The sequence below is a fragment of the Ranitomeya variabilis genome, chromosome 3 (assembly GCF_051348905.1).
Source record: "Ranitomeya variabilis isolate aRanVar5 chromosome 3, aRanVar5.hap1, whole genome shotgun sequence".
Lineage (NCBI taxonomy): Eukaryota > Metazoa > Chordata > Amphibia > Anura > Dendrobatidae > Ranitomeya > Ranitomeya variabilis.
The window spans coordinates 540,488,647-540,511,460 of NC_135234.1; positions in this window are offsets into that span (position 1 = coordinate 540,488,647).

Genomic DNA, 22,814 nt, shown 5'->3' on the forward strand with positions numbered 1-22,814 from the left:
TCCGTTTGCAGGTCTGTCATGCGGGCCGCATGCATATCCTCAGGTCCCCATCGGACATTGCATCATTTACATCAACCTTGAACCTCCTTCGGATTGAAATTATGGACTGGCCTACTATTCCAGTGGAGGCCTTTGGCGGGTTATCCCAACGTCTGCCGAGGGCCACTCAACGCTGGGGCAGGAGGGGGCGGGAATCTTTCCCTCCTCCTTGAGATCTGTGGTCTGAGGATGATTTCCTTTCAAAATTAATGCACTATTCTGATATGCAATAATATGTGTTCATGTTTTGCTTTCAGATACTGATTATGGAATGTTGCTCCAGTTATCTTTATTTGTAACCATGATCAGGAGTTGGTTTATCAATGTTTTCTTCACCCTGGGGCTTGTTGACATTCTCCCCCTTCTCTAGACATAGATAACAGGTTAATAATAGTCTTGGGCGAGGGAGGGTCCTGGGGCTTATATCCTGATTATTTGACTATACTCTGTTCTCCTTGGTTCATACATGGGGGGGCGGTGGCATTTAGGGGGCAGATTTAGCTCTGGTGTCGTCTCGGCCTGGTGAGGGGAGACCCTCTATGGAAAACATAGTCCCCACCGGGAATTCACGTCACATTGTTGGACGTTAAACAATTTTCCCAACAATACCTGTGCACTTCGCACATCCTTTGGTACATGTTCTTTTGTATCTTAGTATACTCACTCTAACCTAGTTAGTACGTTTGTCTGTTTTCTTCCCTTACATTTTTATTCTCCCCCCTGCTGACTCTTCTTTTATATTTTCCTTTCTCTTCCCTCTACTCACTCCTGTGTCTGCTTCTGTCCATTCTTCTTTCCACCCTCTCCCATAATTTTTTTTTTTTATTAATTTATTTTCTTTTTTTTTCCCCTTTTTTCTTTTTCTTCTTGCTTCTCTTTTTCTTCTTTCTCTCCCTTTTCCTCCCCTGTTTATAAAGTACTTTACCATTACCATGGAACGGATTAACATAGGATCCATCAACGCCCGAGGGATGAATGTCCCTCAGAAAAGGTCCCAGATCTTGTATGATATGCATAAAAAGCGGACTCACATCCTCCTGCTCCAAGAGACTCATTTCAAGGCTGGCTGTCTCCCCACCCTGAAGGATCGATATTATTGCTCTTGGTTTCACAGCCCTAACCCCGACTCAAAGTCAAAAGGGGTCTCAATAGCCCTACATTAGTCATTGGTCCATTCAGTCCTAGACTCTAGCATTGACCCAGAAGGCAGGTACATTCTCCTAAAACTTCGCATTAACTCAACGGTATTCACCATAGCTAATTTGTACCTACCCAATAAAGATCCGACTTTAGCTTGTTCTGCTATTCTGTCGCTCCTGTCGGATTTCAGGGAGGGGACTCTGATTGTAGGCGGTGACTTCAATTTTACCCTTGATCCGGAGGTGAATACTTCATCTCAGCATCATTTCCTGCCCCGTAGACGTATCAATGCTTTTAAACGTAGGATTCAGAACCTATGCCTGGTAGACGCCTGGAGAGTCCTGCATCCTACGGATAGGGACTATACCTATTACTCCACGACTCACTGTCCATACCGCCGCATAGATATGCTGATAATAAGCCAGCATGCCCTGACCTGGCAAGCCCAGGCTTCTATTGGTCACATTGCCTGGTCGGGCAATGCTCCGGTGTTTCTCCATCTTATCCCACCAGATGGCCTTCATCGACCATGGACATGGCGCCTCAACGATAACTTACTTAAAGACCCTCTATGCACTATGGAGATTAGGAAGTCTATTTCAGAAATTCTAGAAATCCATGAACGTGACCAGACGTCCCTTCCTAACCAGTGGGAAACACTTAAGTGTGTTATAAGGGGTCTTTTGATTAAGCATGGCTCTAGATTGAAAAAAGAAAGGGCCTCTCTAATTTCCAGTCTGCTCCAGCGGATTAATACATTGGAATCCTCACATAAACAATCTTTATCCTCTTCTGTGTACGCGGACCTGTTAAAAGCAGGGAGGAGCTTAGGGTCCCACTGGATCACAAATTTTCCCGTCAAAAAATCAGATTCCATCGATTTATGTATGAACATGCGGATAAATGTGGCAGGGCATTGGCTAGGGTGCTACAGCCCAGAAAGGACACTAGTTATATCCCACAAATCATGCAGATCGGGGGGGCCCGCACACAGGATCCAATCCAAATTACCAAATCCTTTCGAGCTTATTATGGTGACCTTTATAATATTAAGGGACAATTCAGGGACATGTCAGCTTCATCTCTTCACCTTAAAATAAACGATTATATCAGACAAAACGCCCTTCCAGCTGTCCATCCTGAACTCTCAGACTCTCTGGAGGAGGACTTTTCAGAGGATGAGATTTCTGCCATTATTAAATCAAATCTTGTGGGAAAGAGCCCAGGCCCTGATGGGTTCACACCAAAATTTTATAAGGTATTTAGCGAACAGCTTGTCCCTTTCCTAACAAAAGTCTTCAGTTCTGTGTCAGAGGGATCCCCATTCGTGCCCCAGTCTCAGGAGGCCCACATCAGCGTTTTACCAAAACTAGGGAAAGATCCATTGTAAATTTCCAATTATAGGCCCATCTCTTTGATTAATGTGGACACCAAAATATTTTCGAAGGCCCTGGCAAATAGGTTGGCACCTTTGTTACCCAGGGTTATTCATACAGATCAAGTAGGGTTTTTCATGGGCCGAGAGGCCAGAGATAATACGTATAAAACTCTTCTCCTGATGGCTCGGGCGAGGTCCAGATCACTCCCATTGTGTTTGTGGAGCGGCCCCCAGACGCAGGACAACGGGGCACTCGGTACCAGGTCTATCGGTTCTGAGGGTGTCACGGTGGCCCGACCCGGTCCGTGGTCCTGCTAAGGGGCGCCCAATAAAAGATGTAGGTGGTGGTGTAGGTCGCAGTAAATAACGGGGACACAAGGTTGCAGTCTCTTTACCTCTTTACTGAAGGCTTCGGCATCCGCAATCCAGAGCACTGCTAACAGGGCTGGCTGAGACCGGCCGGTCCGAAGGCACATCCAGAGTTCCCTTTGCAGGTGGAAATCAGTGCCTACCTACTAGCGCCTGTGTGTTGTAGTACTTCCCTGCTGAGCACCACGGGATAGTCCTCACAACTGTCGTGTATGTTTCTGTTCTTTCTCTCCGTCCCCCAGATGATATGGATAGGGCGCACCCGTATGATGGGGTAGGCCTGGAGTTATTTTATAGAGACCCTAGAGACGCCCCTCTCCCACAATTGCCTCTGTTGTCTTCATTAGGTGATTTAGGTGAGGCAGCCAACCTAAAATTAACTGCCCTGCCATTGGTTTGAAGTAATGCGTAGAGCCCAATACTTCCTCGGCGTTCCGGCCACCGGCTACGTGCCTCAGTAGAATGTTGCCCATCTTGGGGCACGACTCCTACTGGTTCTATCGCCTTTGTGCTGTGATCTCGTTTCTCACTTCTCCACAATATACTTCGCTTTGTGTCCTTTCTTAAGATGCCGCCGCAATGAAGTGCAGGCGCAGCTTCGTAACGATCTGTCCTTTCGCTAGGCCTCTGTCAGGATCCCACCCCTGACAGGGACCCCCCTGGATCTTCCCAAGCAACGCTCTTCTGTCACTAGATGTTACCTGGGCAAAACCCAGTCAGCTTCTCCCTAACTTCCTATCCAGCCCCCAGTTTTACCAGAGTGTGAGGAGTGGCCTAATACATAGAACCCTTTGCTCCCCCTGGTGGCCGGAGTGTGAAGTGTAATGTGTGACTGTGATACCTGGTCAGGTGAACTCCTTTAGTGCCATCAGACGTACTGTTAGGGCACACGGGATGCGTGTGTTCTCATCTTAGTTGTCTGCTGCCAAATTGAATGTGAGATGTTACGGCCGGAGAAATCAGGACACAAATGCAAGCAATTGTCTCGAAAGATTTCCTGATCTTTAATGGTCGGACCGCTCTTTTTATAAGAGAAATCGGGCGGTCTCAGCACATTACATCATGGGTTTTTCCAACATCAATTATCACAAAACTCTTTTGATCTTACATGTTCTATATTATCTTTATTACTATAGTATCATTATTCTAATGATTATTGCTTTTAGTCTAATTCTGTACCGCTATCGGCCTAATGGCTGTTTTGGGTCAAGCTGACATCTGTCTATGCACGCATTCTACTTATCTTTGGTTTATTAGTGGGGGAGCGACAGTACTGCAACGACCAGGACTCTGGGGCGCTGCACTTGCTTTCGGTAGACGCAGAGAAGGCCTTCGACCGGGTCAGTTGGAGCTTCATGTCGGTTTCCTTGCATCAATTGGGCCTGGGCACCAAATTTATTGAGAAGATTCTCTCTCTATATAGGGGCCCTACAGCTAGGGTTAGGGTTAATGGGTTCCTGTCCTCCCCTATCCACATCAACAACGGTACACGGCAGGGGTGTCCTCTGTCCCCTCTTTTGTATGCATTGATAATGGAACATCTGGCAATAGCCATTAGAAAGAACCCCAGCATTCACGGTATTCCAGTTGGGGTAGGTCAATGTAAATCGGCCTTATATGCAGATGACCTTCTCATGTTTATATCACAGCCTCGCATTTCCTTCCCCTCCATAGTCAAAGAATTTGAGACATTTGGCCATCTTAGCAATTTTGAAGTGAATTATTCTAAATCAGAGGCCCTTAATATACCTTTATCTAGAGATGAAGTTCAACATCTTAACCCCTTCACCCCCGGAGCTTTTTCAGTTTTTTCATTTTCGTTTTTCGCTCCCCTCCTTCCCAGAGCCATAACTTTTTTATTTTTCCGTCAATTTGGCCATGTGAGGGCTTATTTTTTGCGGGACGAGTTGTACTTTTGAACGACATCATTGGTTTTACCATGTTGTGTACTAGAAAACGGGAAAAAAATTCCAAGTGCAGTGAAATTGCAAAAAAAGTGCAATCCCACACTTGTTTTTTGCTTCGCTATTTTGCTAGGTTCACTAAATGCTAAAACTGACCTGCCATTATGATTCTCCAGGTCAGTACGAGTTCATAGACACCTAACATGGCTAGGTTATTTTTCACCTAAGTGGTGAAAAAAAATTCCAAACTTTGCAAAAAAAAAAAAAAAACTGCGCCATTTTCCGATACTCGTAGCGTCTCCATTTTTCGTGATCTGGGGTCAGGTGAGGGCTTATTTTTTGCGTGCCAAGCTGGCGTTTTTAATGATAGCATTTTGGTGCAGATACGTTCTTTTGATCGCCCGTTATTGCATTTTAATTCAATGTCACGGCGACCAAAAAAACGTAATTCTGGCGTTTCGATTTTTTTTCTCATTACGCCATTTAGCGATCAGGTTAATGCTTTTTTTTATTGATAGATCGGGCGATTCTGAACGCGGCGATACCAAATATGTGTAGGTTTGATTTTTTTTTATTGATTTATTTTGATTGGGGCGAAAGGGGGGTGATTTAAACTTTTATATATATATTTTTTTTTTCACATTTTTTTTAACTTTTTTTTTTCACTTTTGCCATGCTTCTATAGCCTCCATGGGAGGCTAGAAGCAGGCACAACCCGATCGGCTCTGCTATGTAGCAGCGATCATAAGATCGCTGCTACACAGCAGAATTACAGGTGTGCTCACAGCTGCCGAGGATCAGTAACCATAGAGGTCTCAAGGACCTCTATGGTTACCATTTAGAAGCATCGCCGACCTCCGATCATGTGACGGGGGTCGGCGATGACGTCATATCCGGCCGCCCGGCCGGATGCGGTAGTTAAATGCCGCTGTCTGCGTTTGACAGCGGCATTTAACTAGTTAATGGGCGCGGGCGGATCGCGATTCCGCTCGCGCTCATTGCGCGCACATGTCAGCTGTACAAAACAGCTGACATGTCGCGGCTTTAAGGTGGGCTCGCCGCCGGAGCCCACCTTAAAGCGGGGGTTCTGCCAGCTGACGTACTATTCCGTCAGCTGGCAGAAAGGGGTTAAAGATAATTTTCCCTTTAAATGGCAGGAAACAGCATTAAGATACTTGTGAGCAACCATCCTGACAGATCATACTAAACTATATTCTTTAAACTTCCAAACCCTTTTGGATAAGACTTTGAAAGACTTAGGTAGCTATGATAAGCGAAAGCTCTCATGGTTCGGCCGTATAAATGCGATAAAAATGGATGTACTTCCTCGTTTCCTGTATATTTTCCAGACAGTTCCTCTAATTCCTCCTCCTTCTTTCTTTTCCAGAATCCAATCAGCCATCTCGAGATTTGTTTGGGGGGGTGGTAGACCCTGGATCGACATGGGTACTTTATATAGGCACAAAGGTTCAGGGGGCGCGGGTCTTCCGAATTTCAAATTGTATCACAGAGCAGCGCTATTGACACGCATGCTAGACTGGCAGTTCCACAGTTCAGACAAACAATGGGTGGGAATAGAACAAATTAGCTCTACAATTCCACTCCATAACATTCCCTGGATCAGCCCTAAAAGTAGAGGCCAATTCAGTTCTGAAGCTGACCTCCTTAAAGATACACTTAGAGGATGGGATCTGGAAACCCGCAGAGGCTCTCTGTCCTTAGGCAGTGGACCGCTTACGCCTCTCTTCTCTAATCCGGAGTTTCCCCCGGGGGTGGGGAGGGATCGTTTTCTTGGGTGGGAGAGGGGACAATACCAGATGCTTCCATGTCCTCAAGGGTTCGGCCATGCCCGCTTTTGAATCAGTGCAGCCGTTAGAGGGAGGGTGCCCTTCTGATTGGTTGGAATACCTCCAATTAAAATCTTTCCTCTCGTCTCCAAAGGGCGCAGGCTCATACCCCTCCCTTCATGCGCCGTTTGAAAAGCTTTTCCTGTTGGGGTCGCCGCCTGCACATGCTGTCTCCTTAATATATGCTCTTTTGAACCAAAATACCAAAGACAAGTTCCCCAAGTATGTGGAGAGGTGGCGGGGTGAGTTGGGAGTTGCTATATCAGAGGCGGAGAGGAGGAAGGCGTTCGTATATTCACATAAATTCTCCATTGCCTGTGCCGCACAGGAAAAGAATTACAAAATTCTCACCAGGTGGTATCGCTGTCCTGATGTCTTACACGCCGCTTTTCCCTCCGTCTCCGATAGGTGCTGGCGTTGTGGAGTAGAGAGAGGTACCATGCTACACAATTGGTGGGGATGTAAGCATATTAAGCCATTTTGGGGTGCTGTCTTTTCCGCTTATCAAGCCATTAGCGGTCATTTGGTGACCAACTCCCCCCAGGTGGCTTTATTATCTATCCTCCCGGGCTCATTTCACTTCCAGAAAAAGGGGCTCCTAAGATTCTGCATAACTGCTGCGCGCACTGTGATCCCGAGACATTGGAAATCCTCCCAATCTCCTAATGTGTCTGAATGGGTCAAGGAGATGACCAGCCTTCAAAGTATGGAGGAATTGTCCGCTGAGGTTAACCGTTCAATGGAGAAATACCTGCAGGTCTGGAGTATTTGGATTTTGTATATGGACTCTCAGGACTTTCAATCCCTCTTTTCTAAGCCATAAGGAAGATAGATTGAACAATACGGATTAGATGGACATCATTGTAGGGGTGCAAGTTGCCCCATTCTATATCAGACTCCATGGTTCCTCCCCGTCCCCCCTTTTTTTTCATCCTCTCTCCTCCCCCATATTCCTCTTCTTAGTCTCATTCTTTCCGTTCGTGTTTATACCATTATTACTTGGAGTGACCTAGCTCCTCTTGTTTGGGTCGCTCTCTTTCAGAGGATACCTCATATGTATCACCAAAGGTCCTGCAGTCTCCCTGGATAGGGGATACCTACATCCGCTGTTATGGTTCTCAATGGCAAGAGAACATAGCCCAGCAAACATCAGAACTAGCTCTTGGAAGGATGGAAACTAAACTGACCATGAACTAAACCTGCCACACAACTAACAGTAGCCGGGTAGCGTAGCCTGCGTTTTATCCCTAGACGCCCAGCGCCGGCCGGAGGACTAACTAATCCTGGCAGAGGAAAATATAGTCCTGGCTCACCTCTAGAGAAATTTCCCCGAAAGGCAGACAGAGGCCCCCACAAATATTGGCGGTGATTTTAGATGAAATGACAAACGTAGTATGAAAATAGGTTTAGCAAAATTGAGGTCCGCTTACTAGATAGCAGGAAGACAGAAAGGGCACTTTCATGGTCAGCTGAAAACCCTATCAAAATACCATCCTGAAATTACTTTAAGACTCTAGTATTAACTCATAACATCAGAGTGGCAATTTCAGATCACAAGAGCTTTCCAGACACAGAAACGAAACTACAGCTGTGAACTGGAACTAAATGCAAAAACAAACAAGGACTAAAGTCCAACTTAGCTGGGAGTTGTCTAGCAGCAGGAACATGCACAGAAAGGCTTCTGATTACAATGTTGACCGGCATGGAAGTGACAGAGGAGCAAGGCTAAATAGCGACTCCCACATCCTGATGGAAACAGGTGAACAGAGAGGATGATGCACACCAGTTCAATTCCACCAGTGGCCACCGGGGGAGCCCAAAATCCAATTTCACAACAGTACCCTCCCCTCAAGGAGGGGGCACCGAACCCTCACCAGAACCACCAGGGCGATCAGGATGAGCCCTATGAAAGGCACGGACCAAATCGGAGGCATGAACATCAGAGGCAGTCACCCAAGAATTATCCTCCTGACCGTATCCCTTCCATTTGACCAGATACTGGAGTTTCCGTCTGGAAACACGGGAGTCCAAGATTTTTTTCCACAACGTACTCCAACTCGCCCTCAACCAACACCGGAGCAGGAGGCTCAACGGAAGGCACAACCGGTACCTCATACCTGCGCAATAATGACCGATGAAAAACATTATGAATAGAAAAAGATGCAGGGAGGTCCAAACGGAAGGACACAGGGTTAAGAATCTCCAATATCTTGTACGGGCCGATGAACCGAGGCTTAAACTTGGGAGAAGAAACCCTCATAGGGACAAAACGAGAAGACAACCACACCAAGTCCCCAACACAAAGCCGAGGACCAACCCGACGCCGGCGGTTGGCAAAAAACTGAGTCTTCTCCTGGGACAACTTCAAATTGTCCACTACCTGCCCCCAAATCTGATGCAACCTCTCCACCACAGCATCCACTCCAGGACAATCCGAAGATTCCACCTGACCAGAAGAAAATCGAGGATGAAACCCCGAATTACAGAAAAAGGGAGACACCAAGGTGGCAGAGCTGGCCCGATTATTGAGGGCAAACTCCGCTAAAGGCAAAAAAGCAACCCAATCATCCTGATCTGCAGACACAAAACACCTCAAATATGTCTCCAAGGTCTGATTCGTCCGCTCGGTCTGGCCATTAGTCTGAGGATGGAAAGCAGACGAGAAAGACAAATCTATGCCCATCCTAGCACAGAATGCTCGCCAAAATCTAGACACGAATTGGGTACCTCTGTCAGAAACGATATTCTCCGGAATACCATGCAAACGGACCACATTTTGAAAAAACAGAGGAACCAACTCGGAAGAAGAAGGCAACTTAGGCAGGGGAACCAAATGGACCATCTTAGAGAAACGATCACACACCACCCAGATGACAGACATCTTCTGAGAAACAGGAAGATCCGAAATAAAATCCATCGAGATGTGCGTCCAGGGCCTCTTCGGGATAGGCAAGGGCAACAACAATCCACTAGCCCGAGAACAACAAGGCTTGGCCCGAGCACAAACGTCACAAGACTGCACAAAGCCTCGCACATCTCGAGACAGGGAAGGCCACCAGAAGGACCTTGCCACCAAATCCCTGGTACCAAAGATTCCAGGATGACCTGCCAACGCAGAAGAATGAACCTCAGAAATGACTTTACTGGTCCAATCATCAGGAACAAACAGTCTACCAGGTGGGCAACGATCAGGTCTATCCGCCTGAAACTCCTGCAAGGCCCGCCGCAGGTCTGGAGAAACGGCAGACAATATCACTCCATCCTTAAGGATACCTGTAGGTTCAGAATTACCAGGGGAGTCAGGCTCAAAACTCCTAGAAAGGGCATCCGCCTTAACATTCTTAGAACCCGGCAGGTAGGACACCACAAAATCAAACCGAGAGAAAAACAACGACCAGCGCGCCTGTCTAGGATTCAGGCGTCTGGCGGACTCAAGATAAATTAGATTTTTGTGGTCAGTCAATACCACCACCTGATGTCTAGCCCCCTCAAGCCAATGACGCCACTCCTCAAAAGCCCACTTCATGGCCAAAAGCTCCCGATTCCCAACATCATAATTCCGCTCGGCGGGCGAAAATTTACGCGAGAAAAAAGCACAAGGTCTCATCACGGAGCAATCGGAACTTCTCTGCGACAAAACCGCCCCAGCTCCGATTTCAGAAGCGTCGACCTCAACCTGAAAAGGAAGAGCAACATCAGGCTGACGCAACACAGGGGCGGAAGAAAAGCGGCGCTTAAGCTCCCGAAAGGCCTCCACAGCAGCAGGGGACCAATCAGCAACATCAGCACCCTTCTTAGTCAAATCAGTCAATGGTTTAACAACATCAGAAAAACCAGCAATAAATCGACGATAAAAGTTAGCAAAGCCCAAAAATTTCTGAAGACTCTTAAGAGAAGAGGGTTGCGTCCAATCACAAATAGCCTGAACCTTGACAGGATCCATCTCGATGGAAGAGGGGGAAAAAATATATCCCAAAAAGGAAATCTTCTGAACCCCAAAAACGCACTTAGAACCCTTCACACACAAGGAATTAGACCGCAAAACCTGAAAAACCCTCCTGACCTGCTGGACATGAGAGTCCCAGTCATCCGAAAAAATCAAAATATCATCCAGATACACAATCATAAATTTATCCAAATAATCACGGAAAATGTCATGCATAAAGGACTGAAAGACTGAAGGGGCATTTGAAAGACCAAAAGGCATCACCAAATACTCAAAGTGGCCCTCGGGCGTATTAAATGCGGTTTTCCACTCATCCCCCTGCTTAATTCACACCAAATTATACGCCCCACGGAGATCTATCTTAGAGAACCACTTGGCCCCCTTTATGCGAGCAAACAAATCAGTCAGCAGTGGCAACGGATATTGATATTTAACCGTGATTTTATTCAAAAGCCGATAATCAATGCACGGCCTCAAAGAGCCATCTTTCTTAGCCACAAAGAAAAAACCGGCTCCTAAGGGAGATGACGAAGGACGAATATGTCCCTTTTCCAAGGACTCCTTTATATATTCTCGCATGGCAGCATGTTCAGGCACAGACAGATTAAATAAACGACCCTTAGGGTATTTACTACCCGGAATCAAATCTATGGCACAATCGCACTCCCGGTGCGGAGGTAATGAACCAAGCTTAGGTTCTTCAAAAACGTCACGATATTCAGTCAAGAATTCAGGAATCTCAGAGGGAATAGATGATGAAATGGAAACCACAGGTACGTCCCCATGCGTCCCCTTACATCCCCAGCTTAACACAGACATAGCTTTCCAGTCAAGGACTGGGTTATGAGATTGCAGCCATGGCAATCCAAGCACCAACACATCATGTAGGTTATACAGCACAAGAAAGCGAATAATCTCCTGGTGATCCGGGTTAATCCGCATAGTTACTTGTGTCCAGTATTGTGGTTTATTGCTAGCCAATGGGGTGGAGTCAATCCCCTTGAGGGGTATAGGAGTTTCAAGAGGCTCCAAATCATACCCACAGCGTTTGGCAAAGGACCAATCCATAAGACTCAAAGCGGCGCCAGAGTCGACATAGGCATCCGCGGTAATAGATGATAAAGAACAAATCAGGGTCACAGATAGAATAAACTTAGACTGTAAAGTGCCAATTGAAACAGACTTATCAAGCTTCTTAGTACGCTTAGAGCATGCTGATATAACATGAGTTGAATCACCGCAATAGAAGCACACTCAGAACTGAAGGAAAAAAAAAAAAAAAAAAAATCTTCAGCAGACTTCTCTTTTCTCTCCTTTCTCTGTCAATTAATTTAACCCTTTTTGAGGCCGGTCAAACTGTTATGGTTCTCAATGGCAAGAGAACATAGCCCAGCAAACATCAGAACTAGCTCTTGGAAGGATGGAAACTAAACTGACCATGAACTAAACCTGCCACACAACTAACAGTAGCCGGGTAGCGTAGCCTGCGTTTTATCCCTAGACGCCCAGCGCCGGCCGGAGGACTAACTAATCCTGGCAGAGGAAAATATAGTCCTGGCTCACCTCTAGAGAAATTTCCCCGAAAGGCAGACAGAGGCCCCCACAAATATTGGCGGTGATTTTAGATGAAATGACAAACGTAGTATGAAAATAGGTTTAGCAAAATTGAGGTCCGCTTACTAGATAGCAGGAAGACAGAAAGGGCACTTTCATGGTCAGCTGAAAACCCTATCAAAATACCATCCTGAAATTACTTTAAGACTCTAGTATTAACTCATAACATCAGAGTGGCAATTTCAGATCACAAGAGCTTTCCAGACACAGAAACAAAACTACAGCTGTGAACTGGAACTAAATGCAAAAACAAACAAGGACTAAAGTCCAACTTAGCTGGGAGTTGTCTAGCAGCAGGAACATGCACAGAAAGGCTTCTGATTACAATGTTGACCGGCATGGAAGTGACAGAGGAGCAAGGCTAAATAGCGACTCCCACATCCTGATGGAAACAGGTGAACAGAGAGGATGATGCACACCAGTTCAATTCCACCAGTGGCCACCGGGGGAGCCCCAAATCCAATTTCACAACAATCCGCCATGGATTTTTTTTTCTTTTCAGATCTTGTTGGACTTGATTGAGAATGATTTTGACCTGAAAGTTATACTATTTCGGGACTTGTTGGTTACAGGTCTTGATATACAGTTGTATATGAGATTTCTTTTTGTACTCAATACTTTTTATGTTGTTGAAACCTTTGTTCCTTGTTTGTTTTGAAGTTCTTTTCAATAAAAACCATATTAAACATAAACATAAAGAGAGAATGGATAGCACCTCCAAAAATCATACAATGATCTGATGCCGTTAGGCAAAAATATATATTACTGAACATGAGGTTCTTAGTTTAACATTCAAATCAGACTGTAGGAAGCCCACTGCCACATCATGAAAAACCTCTTAGTGGGTCCCTATCCCCCTAATGGAGCGGAGTCGTGCTCCAACCACCGCCGCAGCAACAATGCATTGGCAGGGCGGACGGCCTGGTACCTCACAGTACCCATGCTGCAAGACCTCGCTGCCTCATCAGCACAAAACCAAAGCAACAATGACCGCCACACAGTACCCACACCAAATGAAACAGCATTGAAACTCACCTAACCTCAAGCTCTCCAGTGAGAGCAGAAATGGGCTAGACCATTTCTTTGCAGTATCCTGCTAATTTAAAATCACCTGCATGGGTTAAACGGCGCTGTCAAAATTTGACAGCGGCATTTAACAGGCTAACAGCAGCGGGAGGACCGCGATTCCTCCCACAGCTGTTAGCCGCACATGTCAGCTGTTTAAAACAGCTGACATGTGCCAGAAAAGGTGTGGGCTCAGCACCAGAGCCCTTTATCAAAGGGAGGGTGTCCAACTTTGGCGTATTATTACACCCGATGTCGGAAAGGGTTAACCCCTTCATGACCTTGGGATTTTCCGTTTTTCCATGTTCATTTTTCGCTCCCCTCCTTCCCAGAGCCATAACTTTTAAATTTTTCTGTCAATATAGCCATGTGAGGGCTTATTTTTTGCGAAACAATTTGTACTTTTGAACGACATTATTGGTTTTAGCATGTCGTGTACTAGAAACCGGGAAAAAAATTCCAAGTGCGGAGAAATTGCAAAAAAAGTGCAATCCCACAACTTGTTTTTTGTTTGGCTTTTTTGCTGGGTTCACTAAATGCTAAAACTGATCTGCCATTATGATTCTCCAGGTCATTACAAGTTCATAGACATCTAACATGTCTAGGGTTTTTTTTATCTAAGTGGTGAAAAAAAATCCAAACTTTGCTAAAAAAAAAATAAAAAAATTGCGCCATTTTCCGATACTCGTAGCGTCTCCATTTTCATGATCTGGGGTCAGTTGAGGGCTTATTTTTTGCGTGCTGAGCTGGTGTTTTTAATCATAGCATTTTGGTGCAGATACGTTCTTTTGATCGCCCGTTATTGCATTTTAAGGCAATGTCGTGGCGACCAAAAAAACTTAATTCTGGCGTTTCAAATTTTTTTCTAGCTATGCCGTTTAGCGATCAGGTTAATCCTTTTTTTTATTGATAGATCGGCCGATTATGAACGCGGCGATACCAAATATGTGTAGGTTTGATTTTTTTTTTTATTGATTTATTTTGAATGGGGCGAAAGGGGGGTGATTTAAACTTTTATATTTTTTTTTGTTTTTTCACTTTTTTTCACTTTTTTTTACTTTTGCCATGCTTCAATAGCCTCCATGGGAGGCTACAAAACGGCACCACTCGATCAGCTCTGCTACATAGCAGCGATCATTAGATTGCTGCTATACAGCAGAAATGCCGGTGTGCTATGAGCGCCGACCACAGAGTGGCGCTCACAGCTACCGGGGATCAGTAACCATAGAGGTCTCTAAGACCTCTATGGTTACTATACAGAAGCATTGCTGACCCCCGATCATGTGACGGGGTCGGCGATGCGCCGGTTAAATGCCGCTGTCAGCGTTTGACAGCGGCATTTAACTAATTAATAGCGGCAGGTGAATCGCGATTTCACCCGCCGCTATTGTGGGCACATGTCAGCTGTTCAAAACAGCTGACATGTCCCGGCTTTGATGCGGGCTCACCGCCGGAGCCCTGCATCAAAGCGCGGTATCTGACCTCGTACGTACTATCCCGTCTGAGGTCAGAAAGAGGTTAAACTGAATGACTTGGGTCAAACTTTTGGGATATCTTTCCATAAGCTACTCACAAAAGTTGGTCAGAATTTGGGCCCATTTCTGGTCATTGTAGGATACCTTGATCACACCTGCCTTTTCAGCTTTGCCCATACATTTTCAATAGGATTGAGATCAGGGCTTTGTGATGGCCACTCCAAATCACTGACTTCCTTATCCTTAAGTCACTTTGCTACCACAACATGATGCTTCCACCCCCCCGTGTTTTACAGCTGGGATGGTGTTCTTAGGCTTCCAAGCTTCTCCCTTTTTCCTCCAAACATAATGACGATTATTATGCACAAAAAGCTCAAGTTTAGTTTCATCAGACCACAGGACATGTCTCTAAAAATTAAGGTCTTTGTTCATATGTGCATTTGCAAACATTTATCTGGCTTTTTTATGCTTCTTTTTGAGTAATGGCTTCTTCCTGGCAGAGTGGCCTTTCAGCACATGTTGATACAGTACTCGTTTCACTGTGGATATTGACACAATCTTACCAGCTTCTGCCATCATCTTCACAAGGTCTTTTGCTTTTGTCCTTGGGTTGATATGCACATGTCAGACCAAAGCACGTTCATCTCTGGGACACAGATCCCGTCTCTTTCCTGAGCGGTATGATGGCTGGGCATTCCCATCTAGTTTGTACTTGTATATAATTGTTTGTACAGATCAACAAGGCACCTTCAGGTATCTTGAAATTGTACCAAAGGATGAGCCAGACTTGTGCAAGTCCACAATTCTCTTCCTGATATATTGACTGATTTCTTTAGACTTTTCCATGTTGCTACACAAAGAAGCAGTGTGTTTCAGGTGTTCTTTAAAATACATCCACAGGTGTGTCTCTAATTAACTCAGATGTTGCCCAAAAAATCAGAAGCTTCCAAACACAAGACATCATAATATTGGCAGTCCAGAATTGTTTAAATGCATAGTAATTTTAGTGTATGTAAACTTTTGACTTTGCAGTAAGTAATGAAAATGCTTTAAACCATTCTCTCTCTCATTATTCTGGCATTTGGAAAATATAAATAATTATGGTAATCCTAATTGACCTAAAACTGGAAAGATTTTGTCATGATCCAGGCCGGGGTATGTTTCTTGCTATTTTCTCCCTGGTCTGGTCATGCAGTGGTTAACCTTCTTTGCCTCGTTTTGGGATCTGTTTTGCTACTTCAGTCCATGGCTGCCTGCAGGCAGCGTCAGCTATAGTTCTTGCCCCCGGCTTGAGCGACTGACTCTGTTACATCCTGATTGGTCCTCAGCCCATTTACTCAGTTTCCCTGTCTTCCCATTCCTGCTTCAACGCTCGTCTTCCTGTGTGCTCCCCGTGCTGTGACCTTGGTATCTGACCCGGCTTGTCCTCTGACCTGTTTCTCTGTCTTGCGTATCTGGCATCTCTGCTTCCGACTGTCTCCGACTTCTTTGGCTTGTATTTGACCAAGTGTATTGCTGTTTCCCCTGGTACTGCATTTCCTGTCCGTTCCTGACCCGGCTTGTCTGACTTCTCTCTCGCCACCTAGTGGCACCTGCGCTGCCGCATTGAAGTGTTACGCTGTGTGTGTTACCTACCTTCACTCTCCAGCACCCCCTGGGACAGGACACACAATACTGCGCTGCGACAGCATTACAGGTTTATTCTGATTTCATGTCAGATATTGAGAACAACATGCATATGTGTATTTTTATATAGTGTATGTAAACTTCTAGTTTCAACTGTATATTTTGCCTAAAATACAAAGGAAATATGTCATATTTAACTTTAGGCCTTTCAGATATCAACTTGTCTAACTGTTTACAATAACAGTAATTTTGATCAGTGGTGCACAAACTTTTACATGCAACTTTGTGTGTTTGTGTATGTATTTATACATGGATATATGTATGTAATATTTTTAATGGGTGCAATTAGAACTTTTGCTATGGAGCCCTGTGAGTTCTATGTAAGCTCTGAACATCACTTTGCCTGTGCTGCATGAATATTGCAGCTTCTCCACCATATATAAAAATAACAGATCCTCCCCTGTATGTGCAGATAACAGAACCTTCCCATGTGTATGAAGATAACATTACTTACTCCGTGGATGGAGATAACAGCACCTACTGTATCTATGATGAATACAGCATCTCACCTGGGTATGAAAATAACAGTGTCTACATGCTGCAAATACTCATTTCTCTCACAATGGCATTTCCTAGCTAACAAGCAGGAAGTCTCATGCAACTGTCAAATAGTGGGACAGCAGAGATCCACTACTTCCACCTTCGCCTGGATACATCTACGGTTGTCAGTGCCGGTTTGTTGTGAGTGCCACCCGGTGGTCGGCGCTCATATCAAGTGAGTAATTCTACTACACCGAGGTGATCTGATCATCGCCTCTATGTAACAGAGCCGATCGGGTTGTGGCAGCTTCTATTGAAGCATGCCAAAAGTAAAAAAAAAATGTTTTTAAAGATATAAAAAATTGAAAAAAATATATAAAAGTTCAAATCGCCCCCCTTTCGACTCATTCACAATAAAACAATAAAAAAATTCAAACATACACATATTTGGTATCGCTGCGTTCAGAATCGCCCAATCTATGAATAAAAAAAGGATTAACCTGATCCCTAAAGATTTACTTTTTTGGTCGCCGTGACATTGCATTAGGCTACTTTCACACTTCCGTCTTTTGCCCTCCGTCGTTATGGGCAAAAAAGGGATCCTGCAAATGTGCTTGCAGGATGCGTTTTTTGCCCATAGACTTGAATAAGCGACGGACCGTGACGGATGGGCACACGTCGCATCCGTCGTGCGACGGATGCGTCGTGTTTTGGCAGAAGCGACGCACAAAAAACGTTCAATGTAACCTTTTTTTGTGCGATCTGTCCACCATTTCCGACCGTGCATGCGCGGCTGGAACTTCGCCCCCACCTCCCCGCTCATCACACTGGGCAGCAGATGCGTTGTAAAACTGCATTTGCTGCCCACGTTGTGCTAAATTTAGCACAACGTCTGTCGGTACGTCGGGCCGACGGTTTGTGACGGCCCCGTACCGACGGAAGTGTGAAAGTAGCCTAAAAATGCAATAACGGGTGATCAAAAGATCGTATCTGCACCAAAATGGCATAATTAAAAACGACAGCTTGGCACGCACCCAACACGAGATCACGAAAAATGGAGACGCTATGGGAATCGGAAAATAGCATAATTTTTTATGTTTTTTTTAACAAAGTTTGGAATTTTTTTTTACCACTTAGATGAAAAAGAACCTAGACATGTTTGGTGTCTATGAACTGATAATGACCTGGAGAATCGTAATGGCAGATCAATTTTAGCATTTAGTGAACCTAGTTAAAAAAGCAAGTGTGGGATTGCACTTGTTTGCAATTTTACCACACTTGGATTTTTTTTCCCGTTTTCTAGTACATGACATGGTAAAACCAATGGTTTTGTTCAAAAATACAACTCGTCCCGCAAAAACCAAGCCCTCACACAGCCATATTGATGGAAAAATAAAAAAACGCAAAACCGAAAAAAGCTTCGGTCATGAAGGGATTAATATTCTTTTTTAAGCTCCCATTGACAGTCCAAATGCTTATAATAAAACCTCTTGCTCACTTTTTATGTTGGACTTCTATAAAAATGTCTCCTGTGGACATGTGTTTAACCCCTTTCTGTCATTGGACGTACTATTCCGTCCATGTGGGGTGGGCCCTACTTCCAAAGGACAGAAAAGTACGTCCAGAGCGATCTGCCGCGCTCACGGGGGGAGCGCGGCCGATCGCGGCCGGGTGTTAGCTGACTATCGCAAATGACATCCGGCACTATGTACCAGGAGCGGTCACGGACCGCCCCCGGCACATTAACCTCCGACACACTGCGATCAAACATGATCGCAGTATTACGGCGGTACAGGGAAGCATCGCGCAGGGGCAGGGAAGGGGCTCCCTGCGTGCTTCCCTGAGATGATCGGTACAAGGCGATGTGCTCACCTTGTACCGATCGTCTCCTCCCTGCAGGCCCCGGATCCAAAATGGCCGTGGGGCTGCATCCGGGTCCTGCAGGGAGGTGGCTTCACAGCGCCTGCTCAGAGCAGGCGCTGGTAAGCCAGGAGCGCTGCAAGTCAGATCGCTGATCTGACACAGTGCTCTGCAAAGTGTCAGATCAGCGATCTGCCACTTTACTGTGATGTCCCCCCCCCCCCCCCGGGGCAAAGTAAAAAAGTAAAAAAAAAAAAATTACATGTGTGAAAAAAAGAAAACCCTAAATAAATAATAATAATAAAAAAATATTGTTCCAATAAATATATTCATTTATCTAAATAATAAAAAAACCCAATAAAAGTACACATATTTAGTATCGCCGCATCCGTAACGACCTGACCTATAAACCTGTCCCACTAGTTAACCCCTTCAGTGAACACCGTTGAAAAACAAAAAAAAACAAGGCAGAAAACAACCCTTTATTATCATACCGCCGAACAAAAAGTGGAATAACATGCGATCAAAAAGACAGATATAAATAACCATGGTACCGCTGAAAACGTCATCTTGCCCTGCGAAAAATGAGCTGCCAAACAGCATCATCAGCAAAAAAATAAAAAAGTTATAGTCCTCAGAATAAAGCGATGCAAAAATAATTATTTTTTCTATAAAATAGTTTTTATCGTACAAAAGCGCCAAAACATAAAAAATGATATAAATGAGGTCTTGCTGTAATCGTACTGACCCAAAGAATAAAACTGCTTTATCCATTTTACCAAACGCGGAACGGTATAAATGCCCCCCCCCCCCAAAAGAAATTAATAAATAGCTGGTTTTTGGTCATTCTGCCTCACAAAAATCGGAATAAAAGGCGATCAAAAAATGTCACGTGCCCGAAAATGTTACCAATAAAAACGTCAACTCGTCCCGCAAAAAACAAGACCTTACATGACACTGTGGACCAAAATATGGAAAAATTATAGCTCTCAAAATGTGGTAACGCAAAAAATATTTTTTGCAATAAAAAGAGTCTTTTAGTGTGTGACAGCTGCCAATCATAAAAATCCACTAAAAAACCCACTATAAAAGTAAATCAAACCCCCTTCATCACTCCCTTAGTTATGGAAAAATAAAAAAAATAAAAAAATGTATTTATTTCAATTTTCCCATTAGGGTTAGGGCTAGGGTTAGGGCTAGGGTTAGGGCTATGGTTAGGGTTAGGGCTAGGGCTAGGGTTAGGGTTAGGGCTAGGGCTAGGGTTAGGGTTAGGGCTAGGGTTAGGGCTAGGGTTAGGGTTAGGGCTAGGGTTAGGGTTGGGGCTAGGGTTAGGGCTACAGTTAGGGTTGGAGTTAATAAACTTCTTGAATGCGGTTTTGAGCACTTTGAGGGGTGCAGTTTTTAGAATGGTGTCACACTTGGTTATTTTTTATCATATAGACCCCTCAAAATGACTTCAAATGTGATGTGGTCCCTAAAAAAAATGGTGTTGTAAAAATGAGAAATTGCTGGTCAAGTTTTAACTCTTTTGACTCCCTAACAAAAAAAAATATTGGTTCCAAAATTGTGCTGATGTGAAGTAGACATGTGGGAAATGTTACTTATTAAGTATTTTGTGTGACATATCTCTGTGATTTAAGGGCATAAAAATTACAATTTGGAAAATTGCTAAATTTTCAAAATTTTTGCCAAATTTCCATTTTTTTCACAAATAAATGCAGGTAATATCAAAGAAATTTTACCACTATCATGAAGCCCAATAGGTCTCGAGAAAACAGTGTCAGAATCACCGGGATCCGTTGAAGCGTTCCAGAGTTATAACCTCATAAAGGGACAGTGGTCAGAATTGTAAAAATTGGCCCGGTCATTAACGTGCAAACCACCCTTGGTGGTAAAGGGGTTAATATAATTCATCTTCTCTGCATAATGTGGAAGTCTAATGTCCATTCAGGTGGTATGTGTCTGCTTCCTCTGCAGCAATGCAGATGCTTCCAATCCATTGTACAGTAACTGCAATATGATGCTATAAATTCAAGTGAATGGAGGTCAGACCTTTTCTTGATGTTGAAAATCAACTTCCCATTATACTGAATACAAATGAGGAAAGTGATAAATGGGGAAAACTAAAATTAACTTTGAAGTGGTCTTTGGTTCACTGTTATAAATCAGAGCTAAATTATAGTGGATCAGTGAACTGTCAGGGTGATAGAAATAAACACATTCATTCTTTAGGTTTACAGAAGCATTTGCCCACTCTGAAACATAATTTGTCATTTCTTCCAGCTGAAGAAGATTTGCTCTAGGAGGGAGCCTATCACTATGGTGCAGCTGTCTGAGGACTCAGATTTTCACATGGCTAAACTGCATCAGATTAACTGGAAAATACAAAGGCGAACATCCTCTAAGCGCTCTGGCTCCAAGGCTTCTCTCAAATTTGATTAAATTGCACATAGTTATTTTCATAATGATTTTATAATAGCAATGTATATATTTTCAGAAACACGCTCAATACTAATTTAAACAATAACCTTAGAATTAAGCAGACACAGACTAAGCTAAGTTAAATGGTTGTTCCACTGCTTTTATATTGATGAACTATCTTAGGGATAGGTGATCAATTTCATAGCAGTGGGCGCCCCCATCGATCAGCTTTTCTCAGTGCCAGTGGTGGCAGGATGTTAGCAGTATCGGAGCTGAAAAGCACAGCACTGTCAACTGAGTAATGGCCACTGCTGGGTTCTGCAGATCTACTCACTATTCAACTTTTTATTTTCTGGGACACAGATTGCAGATTGATGCAGGTCCCAGCAGTCGGGCCACCACCAATCAATAATTTATTACTTATCCTTTGGTCACATTTACACATTGAGTATTTGGTCAGTATTTTACATCAGTATTTGTAAGCCAAAACCAGGAATGGAACAAATAGAGGAAAAGTATAATAGAAACACATTACCAATTCTGAATTTGTCACCCACTCCTGGCTTTGACTTACAAATACTGAGAAAAAACACTGCCAAATACTGAATGTGTAAACATGGCCTTAGCATACTTGTGATTACTTGTTTTCAGTGTAGAACCTCTGTAACTGCGTATTTGCTACTGTGCAATAGTCACAGGACAGGGAGGGGTTAAGCATCCAAGTATTTAATCTCTATGGAAATCAAGAATCTTCCTCTTATTGATATCAGAGAGAACACGTGACCTCCATACATAACAAAATAATCCACTATACCAAGACCAATAATACCGCCACATCATGACCAGATCACATATTACCACCACATAGTGACAGAATAATACCACATAGAAGGGACAAATACCATCACGCCATGACCAGACCAGATAGCGACTGAATAATAGCACAAACAAGAGAGAAATACCACCATATCATGACCAGATGGCATATTACCACGACATAGTGACCAAAAACTACAATAATGATCATTAATACAAAAAAATACAATACTAATAACGCTAATACTACCACTGGTGACATTATACACAGGAGCTCTGTATATAGTGTCAGTGTACAGGTAATGCAGTAATCACCAGTGACATTATACACAGGAACTCTGTACATAGTATACAGTATATAGTGTCAATGTGCAGGTAATGCAGTGATCACCAGTGATATTATACACAGGAGCTCTGTATATATTGTACACTCCCTGACAGAAGTTATGTAGCTTATCCATGTTATGTAAATAAACGCTTATAACCTGACGTTAAATTCATCCATTGGTTGTATGAATTATTTTTTTGAAAGCTGAAACCATCCGAAATGTGGTTTAGGTTAAGAAAATAAATTGGCATCAATGCAGAAATATTGATCAGTTAGTGGACACAGAATGGTCAGATTTTGGCAAGACAAAAGTTTTGTCGCCCACAGAAAGTAATGTGATATTCAAACAAATTATTAACTTAAAATACAAATATACAATATGTTGCATAACATTGGTGAACGAAGTTGACGTGCTATTAGAGTCAAATTTAATATTTTGTGTGACT